General features: G+C 37.0%; 4 non-coding genes across 4 annotated transcripts; all 4 read left to right on the top strand.

Annotated features, from left to right (window-relative positions):
* The first annotated feature begins 7185 nt into the window (after positions 1-7185).
* trnav-aac lies at positions 7186-7258 on the top strand. Its single transcript has one exon. It is a non-coding gene; the product is annotated as a tRNA-Val (tRNA).
* Positions 7259-11012: 3754 nt separating this feature from the next.
* Positions 11013-11085, top strand: trnav-aac. The gene has a single exon. It is a non-coding gene; the product is annotated as a tRNA-Val (tRNA).
* A 1810-nt stretch (positions 11086-12895) lies between these two features.
* Positions 12896-12968, top strand: trnav-aac. Its single transcript has one exon. It is a non-coding gene; the product is annotated as a tRNA-Val (tRNA).
* Positions 12969-15023: 2055 nt separating this feature from the next.
* Positions 15024-15096, top strand: trnav-aac. Its single transcript has one exon. It is a non-coding gene; the product is annotated as a tRNA-Val (tRNA).
* Positions 15097-15673: the final 577 nt, after the last annotated feature.

The raw sequence follows: 15673 nt of genomic DNA, 5'->3' as shown, positions 1-15673 counted from the left end.
TAATATCAAAATAGAAAAGTTTAAATTTTTTTATTTTTTATTTATATTTTTTATTTGTATTTTTTTTTTTTTACTTTTTTTTTTCACAGTATTACTTTTGCTGTATTTTTGATCAAATAAATGATGCTTTGGTCAGTATAAGAGCCTTCTTCCTCTCAAAAACATAAATAAATAATAATAAAAAAACAACATTACAATTTAGTGAAATAGATGCCAAAGAACCTATACTGGTATTACACACATAACTGGCTCATAAGTGAATTGTATGACACTTGAGAAATCATACACATAGAATTTTCATTTTCCTTTAAAAAAAAGATTAAGTCAGACGTTTGGCAGCAGACCTCACCAGTACACTTGCAACATGAACATTTAACAAGAAGTCCAGAGCTGGAGGAGGGAGTGCATTTTCCACAATAACCGCCACATATCCCAGAAACTCTACTACCATCCTGTGGATACAAGAAGAACTACATGTAAAGTTTTCTTAAGCGTTTTTTATATAGTTAACACACTAAAAGAATAATTTAGAGAAATTTTAACCTCAAGGAAAGGGCTTGTGCATGAAAAAACACACCTCAACTGACTTCACCTAAAGATTAAAGATAAAATTCTTTATTCTGCATGTCCTCCAAAGCTCTTGACTTATAATAGTGGATCATTTTGAATGGATTCTGTTTAATCTCTGCCCAAATTTGTCCCTCTGCTGATTTCAAGAAGGACTGACTCTGCACAGCAGCTGCTCAGTTGTGTTCCAGCAACAGGACACTTGTAGCAATAAGACTGATGAGGTACTATTATGCTAAAAAAAAAAAAAAAACTGATTCTAAGCCAAACCTGAACAATATACTTAATTTCCCGTTCATTGAGAGCTGCAGGTGCTACCCAGGAACAACACATGCTCTAGTGAACTTCCACACATTTTACCCTTACCAGTAGTTCTTCTGGATCAGAATCAGAAAGAGCTTTATTGCCAAGTATGCTTACGCATACAAGGAATTTGTTTTAGTGACATAAGCTTCCAGTACACAGAGACAACAACAACAAAAAACAAATTGCAAATAAATAAATTGTATGAACAGTTTGTGCTATAGATGACATTGGAATAGAATAGAGTAAGATGCATAGATGTACGTGGATGGAGGGGTAACAAATAAATATAAGAATATTGAACATTTTTTTGCATAAGTGGGGAACATTTAACTGTTCATGAGGTAGATTGCCTGGGGGAAGAAACTGTTCTTGTGCCTGACTGTGCTGGTATTTGCGGCTCTGAAGCGCCGGCCAGATGGCAAAAGTTCAAAAAGGGCGTAACTTGGATGAGAGGGATCCAGACTGATTTTATGAGCCCTTTTCCTCACTCTGGATGTATACAGTTCTTGAAGGGTGGGCAGGGGAGCACAAATAATTCTTTCAGCAGTCAGAACCGTTCTCTGTAGTCTTCTGATGTCTGATTTTGTAGCTGAACCAAACCAGACAGTTATTGAAGTGCACAGGACAGACTCAATGACGGCTGAGTAGAACTGTTTCAGCAGCTCCTGTGGCAGGTTAAACTTCCTCAGCTGGCGAAGGAAGTACAACCTTTGTTGGGCCTTTTTAACAATGGAGTCAATGTGATTGTCCCACTTCAGGTCCTGAGAGATGGTGGCTCCCAGGAATCTGAATGACTCCACTGCAGTCACAGTGCTGTTCATGATGGTGAGTGGGGGGAGTGAAGGGGGGTTTCTCCTGAAGTCCACAATCATCTCCACTGTTTTGAGAGTGTTCAGCTCCAGGTTGTTAAGACTGCACCAGACAGCCAGCTGCTCAACCTCTTGTCTGTAAGCAGACTCGTCACCGTCCTGGATGAGGCCGATGACAGTTGTCTCTTCTGCAAACTTCAGGAGCTTGACAGAGGGGTCTTTGGAGGTGCAGTCTTGGTGTAGAGGGAGAAGAGCAGTGGGGAGAGAACACATCCCTGAGGGGCACCAGTGTTGGTGGAGCGGCTGTTTGACATGAATTTCCCCAGTCTGACCCAATCTGTCAGAAAGCTGGTGATCCACTGACAGACAGACAGCTCTAGGAACAGAGAGCTGGGTCAGTTTGGTCTGGAGGGCTGTTGGGATGATGGTGTTGAAAGCCGAACTAAAGTCCACAAACAGGATCCTCACATAAGTCCCTGTTTTGTCCAGATGTTGCATGATGAAGTGCAATCCCAAGTTGATTGCATCATCCACGGACTTGTTTGCTCGGTAAGCAAACTGCAGGGGGTCCAGTAAGGGTCCAGTGATGTCCTTCAGATAGGCCAGAACCAGTTTTTCAAATGACTTCATGATGACAGACGTTAGAGCCACAGGTCTGTAGTCGTTAAGTCCTGTTATCTTGGGTTTCTTTGGAACGGGGATGATGGTGGAGCGTTTGAAGCAGGACGGCACTTCACACAACTCAAGAAATCTGTTGAAGATCTGTGAAAAAGATGGGGGCCAATTGGTCAGCACAGGTTCTCAGACAGGCTGGTGTAACACCATCTGGACCTGGTGCTTTTCTTCTTTTGTTCTTCCTGAAGACCTGGCGCACATCGTTTTCACTGATTTGAAGAGCAGGAGGGGGGGAGAGGGGTATTGATGGAGGTGTTAACGGTTGTGTAGAGAGATGATCAGAATGGATGTGGGGTGTTTCAAATCTACAATAAAACTCATTCAGGTCGTTAGCAAGTCGTTGATTAGCCTCAGTGCAGGAGGATGGTGTCTTGTAGTTGGTAATGGCTCTCAGTCCACTCCACACTGAAGTTGAGTCGTTGGAAGTAAACTGGTCTTCCATCTTTTTAGCATAGGTCCTTTTAGCCACTCTAATCTCTTTTGTTCAGTGTGTTCCTGGCCTGATTGTACAAGACTCTGTCCCCATTTCTGTAGGCATCCTCTTTGGCCTGACGAAGATGTCTGAGTTTTGCTGTAAACCATGGCTTATCGTTGTTGAATGTTAAATAAGTCCTGGTAGGAAGACATATATCCTCACAAAAACTAATATAGGATGTTACGGTCTCTGTGAGTTCGTCCAGATAGGTGGAAGCAGCTTCAAAAACACTCCAATCAGTGAGGTCGAAACAAGCTTGTAAATCCTGCTCTGTTTCGTTGGTCCATCTCTTTACAGTCTTTACTACAGGTTTAGCAGATTTAAGTTTCTGCCTGTAGGTTGGTATAAGATGAACCAGACAGTGATCAGACAGTCCCAAAGCTGCTCGTGGAACAGAGTGATATGCATCCTTTATTGTGGTGTAACAGTGATCCAATATATTTACTGTCTCTTGTGGGACGTGTAACATGCTGTCTGTATTTTGGCAGTTCACGGGAGAGATTGGCTTTATTAAAGTCCCCGAGAATGATTAAAACAGAGTCCGGGTGTTGTTGTTCTGTCTCTGTGATCTGGTCAGCGAGTTTCTGTAAAGCCAGGCTTACGTGCGCTTGCGGAGGGATGTAAACACTCACCAGAATGAACGAGTGAAACTCCAGCGAATAGAACGGCTTGCAGTTGACAAAAAGCACTTCTAGATCTGAACAGCACATCTTCTTTAACACAGTTACATCTGTGCACCACCGTTCATTGATATAAAAGCATGTCCCGCCGCCGTGCGTTTTCCCCGTTGATTCTGCGTCGCGGTCCGCTCTGAACAGCTGAAAGCCCGGCAGATGGAGCGCGTTTTCCGGTATGGCGTCATTGAGCCAGGTTTCCGTGAAACACAGAGCAGCAGAGTGTGATAAATCCTTATTTGTACGGGAAAGCTCCTTGTTCGTCCGTTTTGTTGGGTAGAGAGCGGAGATTTGCCATATGGATGCTAGGCAACGTCGTTCGAAATCCGCGCTTCCTGAGTCTAACGAGCGCACCAGCTCGCTTTCTCCGTTTGCGCTTTTTGAAGCGTTTGATCAGCGCCGCTGCTCCACCGACAACAACGTTCAGTAAAACGTAATCCGGTAAAAGATTTTCTGGTGTGTTCTTTGCCGAATGTTCAGCAGTTCATCCCTGGTGAAACAGATCGTGTTTGACAAACAAAAAACAGGAAAAACTAACAAAAACAGTACAAACACTGGAGAGCCAAGCACTGAAGCAGCCGTCTGCGGCGCCATCGAGCCAAGAGTAACCAGTAGTTCTTCTGGTGTGCAATAGTTAAAAATTCTTAAGGTATGAAAATGTATTACAAAGAACCATATAAATGCATGATTTCAGTGTGTGAGTTAGTGTTCTTTAAGTTAGGTACATTGTGGTGGAATTACCTGAGACTTGTGTATGTCAGCTGTGGCATAGTTCCCTTGGGAAATCCACCTAGTGCTATCTGTCATCCTGAATCCTGTTCCTGAGAGGCTGGTCCTGAAACGGCCCGGAAAAATGCAAACACATTTTCTGTGCAGTCACATTTTACTTCTTAGCAAAAGATGGCAGTAGTAGCGATTTTAACATAATTTACACTAAAATGTGTATGAAAAAACTAATCAAAGACAAGCATGTTATACAAATGTTTATTTATATTATAAATAACAAAAATGTTATAAGTGATAAAGTGATTTAAGAAAAAAAAAACATCTTTCAGATGTTACAGGTTGTTAGATTGTTGCTTATTTCCAGAGTGTGAGAAAGTAAAAGTTAAAAAAAAAAAAATCAGTATTTCTGGTTTTAACATGAGGGCTTTTCACACTCCGCTTAAACCCTGGTTATCATTGTTCTAAATCCTCATTTAACCCCAGGTAGAGAAATGTTTCACACATGTACTTTAGCAGGGTACCACTGTTTTTTTTAACCCTGGGGTTAGCACCGTGTTAAACGATGCAGTGTTAGAATGTTACAGCTAGATGCTTAGCAACAGACAACAAATCACATGTCTCGTATTCACATGCTTTGGACAGTCATGGAAACACTGCGTGTTGTATAAACAGTAATTTCAACATTGAAGGGGAAAATGTGAAATAGCGATAGAAAGCATGTCAAAAGGAGTGAAGAAGAGACCATTTAATACCTTTGTAGTCCGAAAAGTGAATTCAGGAACAACTTTACAGTAAAGTCGGCAATATATAATATGAGCATGCACAATGAGTCTTTATGTAAGCAGGTTACATTCTGCATTCATTTATATAAATATAAATTGTAAAAGCACACAAAATAATCCAATGACAATGCAATAGTGCATATGTATACCCTTGAAATGGAAATCAAGGGAGTTCCTACAGACAAACACTGACTCCACACCCCTTTACCTAAATTCACTTCTTCAGACTTATATGCTCTCCAGAAAACTTGCGTTCTGCAAGTGAATGGCTCATTATAGTGCCTCTATAGTGTTCTATTTCTATTCTTTTCACTTGTTTTTATTTTATTTATTATAAACAAAAACTTGACCTTCTAACACTAGTGCTCTCTATTCTATTTCTATTCTATCTGTTTTCTTTTTATTTACAAAAAAACCTTAACCCATACACTTTAAGTACAGTTAACATAATAAACAAACTTTGTGCACAAAGATAAAATAAATCTTGTAATAATTGTTCTTGTGTAGGATGTACAAAATGTGCAACGATCTTAATAAACATTTACATTATAATACGGTATAGTTATCGTTAATATAGAAAATGTGAATGTGAATAATTAAAAAGAACATTCTGATCATGTTTTAGACCTTTATTTAAGAGACAGTCACTTTATATTTGTAGAATTGGATTTAACACAGAGTAACAGCTCACCAGTTACAAAAGACACTGTAACAGTCTGTCACGGGCAATTGTATTAGCATTTTTCATCAATTAATTTTCTAAATTATCTTTTTACTATATAAATATATATATATATATATATATATATATATATATATATATATATATATATATATATATATATATATATATGTATAGTATATACGTTCTGTCCCGCCATCTAGTGGCGAATATTTTTTTTGGCCCGATGCCAAACTTACATGCCGACCCCTGCTCTATGCTAAGTGCTTAACACTATGGATGCAATATATTTTTGGCCACGCGTAGATTTGATGGCGCTGTTTTGCCTTTAATAAACCCAGATAATCCTAGTGTCATCTGTCAATCATTCGCAGTGAGTGGAGGCGGGAGACCAGTTTCACGATTGGAGAGAAATCTGTTTACCGAATTGTTGTACAAAACAAGACAAGTTTGCGGACAAGTATTTACTGTCTAAACTACCTTCGCACAAGTTTTACCTCAGATTTTACCTCAGATTTTACCTCAGGTGACCGCTGTTTTTACGAGTTCGAGCTGTCAAACCGAGAAGGTAAGTTGAATGCTATACTTTGGCAGATTTAATTTACTGTTTTGGATATACATTATCATATAAACTTTATGTATATTCTCATGTAAGTTTGTTAATGTTAGGAAACATTAAACCAAACTCGTTGAAAATACAGCTGTTATTTTACATAATTTTATAGTTTCTTTGTAAAAGTGAATGTTTCATCATTGATCACTTGCTATGTAACTGTTACTTAAAAAAATGTTAAAATGAAAATGTTAACATTGCAATATGATACTCATAATGTAATTAATATGTATTACACACATATATTACATTTAAATTACAACAAAAAATAAGCAAATGTGTGCAGTTTAATGGTATAATTTAAAATGTGTATGTGTATAAAAACATTTTTAATTAGTTAAACTTGTTTTTATATATACATATATTTTCATATTAAATATTTTATATATGTACTCACATATATATTAAGTGAATTAAATAATAAATATTAGATAAATTTATTAAACACTACTTTAAATTTAAAGTCTCTAATGCTGCATTTATTCAGCTGAAAAACAGTAATATTATGAAATATTATGGCAATTTAAAATAACTCTTTTATATGTAACTGCTGCTGATAAGTGTCTTATTTCATTATATTAAGTATTTTCATGTGGCCATGATTTCAGAACAGCATTATGAAGAAAATAGTTTTCCCCGGGAGAGTCAAGGTGTCTTTCAGGAAAGGCCCATCAGGCCATTTATGCCGGGACCCATCAGAAGAGGCAAAAAGAATTAAAGACAACCCTTCACTGCAGGACAAGTCAACATCTCAAAGAGAAGATCTGGTCAGGATGAATGCCCGTTCTCAGAGAGGAGGAGCTGTCTCTGACGAGCAACAGGTGCACACACACACACCCCACAAACCCCCGGGCAGTGATAGTAAAGGCAGCACCTGTTTCCGTAGTGTAGTGGTTATCACGTTCGCCTAACACGCGAAAGGTCCCCGGTTCGAGACCGGGCGGAAACAAGATTTTAGAGTTGGTTCTTTGGGGCAAAATGTCTACAGAAGAAATGCTACAGAGGTGTGGAGACAATGTGTCTCTTATTGCTGAGTTGGTTATGACAGATGGTGAGTCCTCTTACAAGACATAGTAGTCATGGTTTATGTTTAGGGCTGAAGGATAAGTCGAAATGGTGAATTTCAGAGGAGCAGCACTTCCTACTGATCAAAGAGCCATGCTTCATGAACAAGCTGCGCATAAAAACAGAATCGCAGCCTTTGCTATATATCACACTAGACAGGTCAATTTACATGAGATTTAGTGTTAATCTCAATTAATCGGGCAGCCCTTTTTATTTTTATATATTTATGTTTATATTCATGTTAGTGTTTGTTCGCCTAAAATCCGAAAGTTCCCCGGTTCAAGATTGGGGCGGAAACAAGGTTTTTAGAATTTATTCTTTAGCCCTATTCACATGGTAACTGTTTCTAATGGGTATGTATTGTATGTTCAACATTAGCAGGGGCTAGTCTGTGATTTTATTCAACCCTCTACGTTGCGAGTAGAGGGTTAAATAAACCTACTCAGTTGTGTTCCAGCAACAGGACACTTGTAAAACAGATTCTAAGCCAAACCTGAACAATATACTTAATTTCCCGTTCATTGAGAGCTGCAGGTGCTGCCTAGCCAGGAACAACACATGCTCTAGTGAACTTCCACACATTTTACCCTTACCAGTAGTTCTTCTGGATAAAAATGCTTAATATCGGTTAAGGTATTAGGATGTGTTGATAATAGGCATATAAATGCATGATTTCAGTGTGTGAGTTAGTGTGCTATCTGTCATCCTGAATCCTGTTCCTGAGAGGTTGATCCTGAAACGGCCCTAAAAAATGCAAACACATTTTCTGTGCAGTCACATTTTACTTTGTAGCAAAAGATGGCAGTAGTAGCGATTTTAACATAATTTACACTAAAATGTGTATGAAAAAAACTAATCAAAGACAAGCATGTTATACAAATGTTTATTTATATTAGAAATAACAAAAATTTTATAAGTGATAAAGTGATTTAAGGAAAAAAAAAACATCTTTCAGATGTTACAGGTTGTTAGATTGTTGCTTATTTCCAGAGTGTGAGAAAGTAAAAGTTAAAAAAATCAGTATTTCTGGTTTTAATGAGGGCTTTTCACACTCCGCTTAAACCCTGGTTATCATTGTTCTAAATCCTCATTTAACCCCAGGTAGAGAAATGTTTCACACATGTACTTTAGCAGGGTACCACTGCTTTTTTAACCCTGGGGTTAGCACCGTGTTAAACGATGCAGTGTTAGAATGTTACAGCTAGATGCTTAGCAACAGACAACAAATCAAATGTCTCGTATTCACATGCTTTGGACAGTCATGGAAACACTGCGTGTTGTATAAACAGTAATTTCAACATTGAAGGGGAAAATGTGAAATAGCGATGGAAAGCATGTCAACAGGAGTGAAGAAGAGACCATTTAATACCTTTGTAGTCCGAAAAGTGAATTCAGGAACAACTTTACAGTAAAGTCGGCAATATATAATATGAGCATGCACAATGAGTCTTTATGTAAACAGGTTACATTCTGCATTCATTTATATAAATATAAATTGTAAAAGCACACAAAATAATCCAATGACAATGCAATAGTGCATATGTATACCCTTGAAATGGAAATCAAGGGAGTTCCTACAGACAAACACTGACTCCACACCCCTTTACCTAAATTCACTTCTTCAGACTTATATGCTCTCCAGAAAACTTGCGTTCTGCAAGTGAATGGCTCATTATAGTGCCTCTATAGTGTTCTATTTCTATTCTTTTCACTTGTTTTTGTTTTATTTATTATAAACAAAAACTTGACCTTCTAACACTAGTGCTCTCTATTCTATTTCTATTCTATCTGTTTTCTTTTTATTTACAAAAAAACTTAACACATACACTTTAAGTACAGTTAACATAATAAACAAACTTTGTGCACAAAGATAAAATAAATCTTGTAATAACTGTTCTTGTGTAGGATGTACAAAATGTGCAACGATCTTAATAAACATTTACATCATAATACGATATAGTTATCTTTAATATAGAAAATGTGAATGTGAATATTTAAAAAGAACATGATCATGTTTTAGACATTTATTTTTAAAGAGACAGTCACTTTATTTTTGTATAATTGGATTTAACACAGAGTAACAGCTCACCAGTTACAAAAGACACTGTAACAGTCTGTCACGGGCAATTGTAGTTGCATTTTGCATCAAATAATTTTCTTAATTATCTTTTTACTATATATATAGTATATACGTTCTGTCCCGCCATCTAGAGGCGAAATATTTTTTGGCCCGATGCCAAACTTACATGCCGACCCCTGCTCTATGCTAAGTGCTTAACACTATGGATGCAATATATTTTTGGCCACGCGTAGATTTGATGGCGCTGTTTTGCCTTTAATAAACCCAGATAATCCTAGTGTCATCTGTCAATCATTCGCAGTGAGTGGAGGCGGGAGACCAGTTTAACGATTGGAGAGAAATCTGTTTACCGAATTGTTGTACAAAACAAGACACGTTTGCTCAGTATTTACTGTCTAAACTACCTTCGCACAAGTTTTACCTCAGATTTTACCTCAGGTGACCGCTGTTTTTACGAGTTCGAGCTGTCAAACCGAGAAGGTAAGTTGAATGCTATACTTTGGCAGATTTAATTTACTGTTTTGGATATACACTATCATATAAATTGCATGTATATTCTCATGTAAGTTTGTGATGTTAGGAAACATTAAACCAAACTCGTTGAAAATACAGCTGTTATTTTATATAATTTTATAGTTTCTTTGTAAAAGTGAATGTTTCATCATTGATCTCTTGCTATGTAACTGTTACTTAAAAAAATTCTAGAAAATGTTAACTTTGCAATATGATACTCATAATGTAATTAATATGTATAACACACATATATTACATTTAAATTACAAAAAAATAAAAATAAGCAAATGTGTGTGCAGTGTGGTATAATTTAAAATGTGTATGTTTAAAAACATTTTAAATTAGTTAAACTTGTTTTTATATATACATATATATTTTCATATTAAATATTTTATATATGTACTCACACATACATTAAGTGAATTAAATAATAAATATTAGATAAATTTATTAAACACTACTTTAAATTTAGTCTCTAATGCTCTAATGCTGCATTTATTCAGCTGAAAAACAGTAATATTATTAAATATTATGGCAATTTTATATAACTCTTTTATATGTAACTGCTGCTGATAAGTGTCTTATTTCATTATATTAAGTATTTTCATGTGGCCATGATTTCAGAACAGCATTATGAAGAAAACAGTTTTCCCCGGGAGAGTCGAGGTGTCTTTCAGGAAAGGCCCATCAGGCCATTTATGCCGGGACCCATCAGAAGAGGCAAAAAGAATTAAAGACAACCCTTCACTGCAGGACAAGTCAACATCTCAAAGAGAAGATCTGGTCAGGATGAATGCCCGTTCTCAGAGAGGAGGAGCTGTCGCTGACAAGCAACAGGTGCACGCACACACACACATACACTCACGCACGCACGCACGCACACGCACGCACGCGCACGCACACACACACACGCACGCACACACACACATACACACACACACACACACACACACACACACACACACACACACACACACACACACACACACACACACACCCCACAAACCCCACAAACCCCCGGGCAGTGATAGAGATAGTAGCACCTGTTTCCGTAGTGTAGTGGTTATCACGTTCGCCTAACACGCGAAAGGTCCCCGGTTCGAGACCGGGCGGAAACAAGATTTTAGAGTTGGTTCTTTGGGGCAAAATGTCTGCCGTAAACTCAAGTGTAACTGCGCACGACTCGCCGTCACTTTGGGGAGAGCAGAGAGAGCGAGACAGTCTTAAATGCATGCAGAATTGACGCACTACATGTAAACAATATTCTTTGTTGTATTTTCCTCAATCTCATTGGCTAGCGTTCACTTATTATCATCCCTGTTTTGATTTCAGCGAATCAGTTTGAGCGAACGCACACAACCTGATTAATATTCATGAATCCATCAGCTCGTTAATCCTTAGTGCGTTTTATACTGTTTTTATTAGCAGAATTCGTATTATTATTGTTAATATTAATATCTTATCAGTATTGTTGTTAGTTTTTTTCCCTTTTCCCCCTGTGCCCCCCCCCAAAAAAAAAATACTGACTCCAAGCTTTTGAATGGTTTAGTGTATAATGTTACAAAAGCATATTTCAGATAAATGCTGATCTTTCTATTCATCAAGGAATCCTAAAAAAAATGTACTTGAGTGTTTTAAATATTAATTATGATAATAATAATACTAAATGTTTCTAGAACAGCAAATCAGCATATTAGAATGATTTCTGAAGGATTGAATGACTCTGAAGAATGGAGTAATGATGCTGAAAATTCAGCTTTGATCACAGATTACATTTATTACTTTACATTTAGTATTGACAAGTCAACACCTCAAAGAGAAGCTCTGGTCAGGATGAATGCCTGTTCTGTTGTCTTACAGAGAGGAGGGGATGTCTCTGACAAGCAAGAGGTGTTGGGAGAATACAGAAAATCTTCCAATGTGACAGGTGAACACTCCTAATACTAATTAAAGAACTGTTTTTAGTGAGGTGTTTATTTCAAAAAGCTACAGGATGTTTCCCCTAGGTTTTGGACCAGGGATCTTCCGCATATGAGGTGTACGTGATAACCACTACACTACAGAAACTTCTATATAAAGATTTCTTGTACTTTCCACAAAATCTTTCAACGTGACAGACGAGGCTGCTTAAAGTTCTACTAGACATTTCAAGAAAAACATAGCCTTAAGACATTTTGACCTCCAACTCGTTTTTCAATATCTGACCTAAAATATTTATTTGAAGTAAATTAGCTTTAATTGTTCCAGGGCAAATTAGTAGTTGGGTTTCTGTAGTGCAAGTGGTTATCACATTTGCTTTATAAAAGAAAGGTCCTTCAAAAACAGGGGGAAACAAAACACACTTTTCAAAATCAGTTGATATCCAAGCAAAAGGCATTCAGGCCAGACAAAGATTTCAATAAAGACGCATGTGCTGGCAAAAGCTGTGAACTGTCATTTCCCTTTCTGTGTTGTGTGCTGGTCATCGTTTTGGACCCTGAAACCCTTTCTAATCGACTATTTTTAGTGAGGTGTCATTTCAAAAACCTGTTAGGTCCCAGGTTGAAATGAGGCTAAAACAACATGTAACTTTTTGGAACAGAAAAAAGAACAAAGCGAGGAGTTGATTTTAAAAGGGTTTCAGGGTCCAGAATGATGACCAGTACACAACAAAGAAGAAAATGCCAGCGCATTATAACCACTACACTACATAAACAGTGACTCTACTTTGTAAGAAGTTGTTTTGACCAAAACTCATTTGACCTAATATATTTAATTAAAGTACCTCCTCCCTCTAAAAAAAGGTAATATTTTAACAATTTAAGGACATGTGGACCTCACACATTCATGTTTATTTAAGTGTTTTATATTGATTTAGTTTCATGAACTCACAAATTCCCTGCAGTTCCCCCCACAAACCCCCGGGCAGTGATAGTGATGGCAGCACCTGTTTCCGTAGTGTAGTGGTTATCACGTTCGCCTAACACGCGAAAGGTCTCCGGTTCGAGACCGGGCGGAAACAAGATTTTAGAGTTGGTTCTTTGGGGCAAAATTGCTACAGAGGTGTGGAGACAATGTGTCTCTTATTGCTGAGTTGGTTATGACAGATGGTGAGTCCTCTTGCTGCATGCTTAGCAACAGACAACAAATCACATGTCTCGTTTTCACATGCTTTGGACAGTCATGGAAACACTGTGTGTTATATAAACAGTAATTTCAACATTGAAGGGGAAAATGTGAAATAGCGATAGAAAGCATGTCAAAAGGAGTGAAGAAGAGACCATTTAATACCTTTGTAGTCCGAAAAGTGAATTCAGGAACAACTTTACAGTAAAGTCGGCAATATATAATATGAGCATGCACAATAAGTCTTTACAAAAAAACTTAACCCATACACTTTAAGTACAGTTAACATAATAAACAAACTTTGTGCACAAAGATAAAATAAAACTTGTAATAACTGTTCTTGTGTAGGATGTAGCTACAAAATGTGCAACGATCTTAATAAACATTTACATGATAATACGATATAGTTATCTTTAATATAGAAAATGTGAATGTGAATATTTAAAAAGAACATGATCATGTTTTAGACATTTATTTTTAAAGAGACAGTCACTTTATATTTGTATATTTGGATTTAACACAGAGTAACAGCTCACTACCAGTTACAAAAGACAATGTAACAGTCTGTCACGGGCAATTTGTAGTAGCATTTTTCATCAATTAATTTATTAAATTATCCTTTTACTATATATATAGTATATACGTTCTGTCCCGCCATCTAGAGGCGAAATATGTTTTGGCCCGATGCCAAACTTACATGCCGACCCCTGCTCTATGCTAAGTGCTTAACACTATGGATGCAATATATTTTTTGGCCACGCGTAGATTTCATGGCGCTGTTTTGCCTTTAATAAACCCAGATAATCCTAGTGTCATCTGTCAGTCATTCGCAGTGAGTGGAGGCGGGAGACCAGTTTCACGATTGGAGAGAAATCTGTTTACCGAATTGTTGTACAAAACAAGACAAGTTTGCTCAGTATTTACTGTCTAAACTACCTTCGCACAAGTTTTACCTCAGATTTTACCTCAGGTGACCGCTGTTTTTACGTCAGAGTTCGAGATCAACGCATTAAGCTTCAAACCGAGAAGGTAAGTTGAATGCTATACTTTATCAGAATTAACTTACTGTGTTGTATATACACTATCATATAAACTGTATGTATATTCTCATGTAAGTTTGTGATGTTAGAAAACATTAAACCAAACTCGTTGAAAATACAGCTGTTATTTTACATAATTTTATAGTTTCTTTGTAAGAGTGAATGTTTCATCATTGATCTCTTACTATGTAACTGTTACTTAAAAAAAATGCTAAAATAAAAATGTTAACATTGCAATATGATACTCATAATGTAATTAATATGTATTACACACATATATTACATTTAAATTACAAAAAAAAAAATGTTTGTGCAGTCTAATAGTATAATTTAAAATGTGTATGTGTATAAAAACATTTTTAATTAGTTAAACTTGTTTTTATATATACATATATTTTCTTATTAAATAATGTATATATGCACTCATGCATACATTAAGTGAATTAAATAATAAATATTAGATAAATTTATTAAACTACTTTAAATTTAGTCTCTAATGCTCTAATGCTGCATTTATTCAGCTGAAAAACAGTAATATTATGAAATATTATGGCAATTTAAAATAACTCTTTTATATGTAACTGCTGCTGATAAGTGTCTTATTTCATTATATTAAGTATTTTCATGTGGCCATGATTTCAGAACAGCATTATGAAGAAAACAGTTTTTTCCCGGGAGAGTCAAGGTGTCTTTCAGGAAAGGCCCATCAGGCCATTTATGCCGGGACCCATCAGAAGAGGCAAAAAGAATTAAAGATAACCCTTCACTGCAGGACAAGTCAACATCTCAAAGAGAAGATCTGGTCAGGATGAATGCCCGTTCTCAGAGAGGAGGAGCTGTCGCTGACAAGCAACAGGTGCACACACACACACCCCACAAACCCCGATAGAGTTTTAGTGAAGGCAGCACCTGTTTCCGTAGTGTAGTGGTTATCACGTTCGCCTAACACGCGAAAGGTCCCCGGTTCGAGACCGGGCGGAAACAAGATTTTAGAGTTGGTTCTTTGGGGCAAAATTGCTACAGATGTGTTTAGACAATGTGTCTCTTATTGCTGAGTTGGTTATGACAGATGGTGAGTCCTCTTTTAAGACATAGTAGTCATGGTTTATGTTTAGGGCTGAAGGATAAGTCGAAATGGTGAATTTCAGAGGAGCAGCACTTCCTACTGATCAAAGAGCCATGCTTCACGGACAAGCTGCGCATAAAAACAGAATCGCAGCCTTTGTGATGTATCACACTCAATTTACATGAGATTTAGTGTTAATCGCAATTAATCGGGCAGCTCTTTTAATGTTTATATATTTATGTTTATATTCATGTTTGTGTTTGTTCGCCTAAAATGCGCAAGTTCCCCGGTTCAAGATTGGGGCGGATACAAGGTTTTTAGAATTTATTCTTTAGCCCTATTCACATGGTAACTGTTTCTAATGGGTATGTATTGTATTTTCAACATTAGCAGGGGCTAGTCTGTGATTTTATTCAACCCTCTACGTTGCGAGTAAATCACTCGCATATGTGACTAAATCTTCACTCTGGGTGTCTAAATGATGTCTGATATGAT

The sequence above is a fragment of the Cyprinus carpio genome, chromosome A11 (assembly GCF_018340385.1).
Source record: "Cyprinus carpio isolate SPL01 chromosome A11, ASM1834038v1, whole genome shotgun sequence".
In the NCBI taxonomy this organism is placed as follows: Eukaryota; Metazoa; Chordata; class Actinopteri; order Cypriniformes; family Cyprinidae; genus Cyprinus; species Cyprinus carpio.
Note: the sequence above shows the minus strand (reverse complement) of the source record. Positions and strands in the feature narration are given on the sequence as shown.